This window comes from Lepidothrix coronata, unplaced genomic scaffold, assembly GCF_001604755.1.
Source record: "Lepidothrix coronata isolate B3197 unplaced genomic scaffold, Lepidothrix_coronata-1.0 Scaffold148, whole genome shotgun sequence".
NCBI classification, from domain to species: domain Eukaryota; kingdom Metazoa; phylum Chordata; class Aves; order Passeriformes; family Pipridae; genus Lepidothrix; species Lepidothrix coronata.
Genome location: NW_016690328.1, coordinates 728,019 through 730,673, shown reverse-complemented (window position 1 = coordinate 730,673; position 2,655 = coordinate 728,019).

Here is a 2,655-nt window from a genome sequence, read left to right as displayed (position 1 = left end):
ATCAGGGAGATCTGCAATTGGATTTGGAATGTGAAATCAAATGAGAGCTGGGAGAGGCAGTTATTATTTTTTTTTTTAAATTTTATTCTTTTTTTATTTTTCTTTTAAGCAGCCTTATATTATCTCTTACGAGAACCTTGCTCTGGAGACGAGCATTCCTGTTGGAAAATCGATACTGGAACAGCTGTGATGGCAGCAGAGACCTGCTGAGTTTCAATCAGTGCTTGGGAGAGGCTGATCCCCTTCCCTGGGCCTGTCACTTGTTAGGACCCAGTGAATGTTTTGTGCTTGTTTATTGTTTGGAGAAATTTGAACTCTTGGCAGTAAAAATTTGAGGCAGAAATAACGGCAGTATGATTTGCAGGCAACCTCCTCATTTTTTTGTCCCTGTTTTCTTGGGCTCCCAAAGATCCCTAAGACCATGAGAGGTTTTCAAGTGTTTCATGGGAAATGCATCAGCAGGGAGATGAGGGTTGTAGTTTGCTGCTCTCACAATTTGTGATAGTTCCCCACTGAATCTTGACAGAAGACTGGTTGATTTTTTTTGAGTTTATGCTCTGACTTCTAAATTAAATATTTATACAGCACCTAAAATACGGAGGACTTGACATGTGCTGGAAAGCTGGTTTCTACAGTCAAAACACAAAGTATCCTGAGAAGTTGTCTTCAGTCTTGATCACCTTTTAGTTGGCCAGCTTCACCTAACCTGCCTTCCTGGGCTCAGCTGAGGCTGGAAAGGTGTAGCAGGAAGATCAGAGTGGGAATCCACATTTGTGGACTGTTAGATAAGACCACACAGCAAACAGCAATTGAGGAAGGGAGACAACACCCCTCAGAAGGACACAAGGCCAGCCAGGTGTATCACAGACACCATTTTGCAGGACATTAATGTGAATTGTTTTTCTTTTCTCACCTCCTTGACAAAGCTCTACCAGTTTTCCAAGGCTGTTTGCCCCTAAGGAAGCCAGATTATATTGTGTCCTTCATCTCTTCTCACAAGTTGCTGCCTGAATATCCCTTATCCTAAATCCCCACTTGTGAAACCCTCAACTGATCCACCTTACAGCCATTCTCTTTCCGCTGTTTTATGCTTAGGTTCTTTTTTGCTTCCCTCCCCAAAGACCTAGAAAGGGTATTACAAGCGAGGGGCTCTGTCCATGCTGTGTGAGAGGATGAGCTTTGCCTTCAGGTCAGGATTGCTCCTCACAGCCCAACCTTTCAGGTGTGATCGGGTTCCCTACTGTGCTATGGATAATGTCCCCACATGAGCCTGTGACCAACTCTGCTGGCTCACTTTGCAAAATCCATGGGCAGTCAGAGCAGCTCTCAGACAAACATGGAAACACTGCTCATCTGTCCTTTACTTAGTGGAAAATCGGAAGATTTTGGTCTTGTAACAGGAGCACACCTTTTTTTTAATCATCAAAGTGATACCCAGGTAGGAATAGATCCACTGCAGGAGATGCTGCCTTTTCAGGTGTCTTTTCTTGGCACTTTCAGGAAGAAATGAACCCAAAGCAGAACAAGAAACACAATATAAAGGGGGGACAGGATCCATCTCACCTGCCTGACATGACTCTGGATACAGGCAGGGCCTTGGTCTCAGCTGTTTTGGGATTGATAGAGAGATCAGCTCTTCTGGATGGTGATTTCAGCCAGACCACCAGGGTAGGTGGAACAGTCACCATCTAGGAGAGGCCAACTTCATCTCTTGTCAGCAGGGAGAAAAAAAAGCCTCTGAGAAAGCCTCACTGTGACCTTCCAGTACTTAAGGGGTGTTTGCAAAAAAGAGGGAGTGTGAGGTTTTACACAGGCAGAAAGTTTTAGGACAAGGAGGGATGGTTTTAAACTAAGGGAGAGGAGTTTTAGATTTTATATTGGGAAGAAATTCTTTACTATGAGGGTGGGGAGGCCCTGGCATGGGTTGCCCAGAGAAGCTGTGGCTGCTCCATACCTGGAAGTGTTCCAGGCCAGGTTGGATGAGGCTTGGAGCAACCTGGTCTAGGAAAGGGGGCTGGAACAAGAGGATATTTAAGGTCCCTTCCAACCCAAACCATTCTATGATCTTTCATGATTCTTCCCATTGACTAGGGAGGGTCCCCTGGTGAGTAGTTTTTACGAGATATTTGGATTTTCAGTTCCTCAAAGTTCAGTAAAGAATTCCATGGTTGGAGACTTGTTCAAAACTTGGTATCTGCATTTCTTTGTAGATAAGAAAAATCAAAGCTTTCTGTCCCTGTCATGTGTTTCCACTTGGTGGATGACATGAAAGTTTCTGATCCTCCAGTGCCCCTCACGGAACAGATGTTTGTGAGAAGGGAGTATCCATTTCACAGGAAGTTTGTAAGGAGAGTCATGACAAGATTAATTTCTTACTTCACACAATGACTCCTCTATTAGGAGGTTCTTGAATATTTAATTATTAATATACATTATTAAAGAACACTGCGGGATTCATGGATACACATGGAGTAAGGCACACCCCTAAGGTTACAGTGAGTCTGACAATTGCAGAAACATGCAATATTTTTTAAAATGTAGAATTTAGCCCCGAATTTGTGAATGGATTAATTTTTCACCCCACTAGAAGTTACTTTTCTCCGATTTCAGACAATTTCCAGATTAAGTGGCTTATTTATTCCATACCATCTTGCT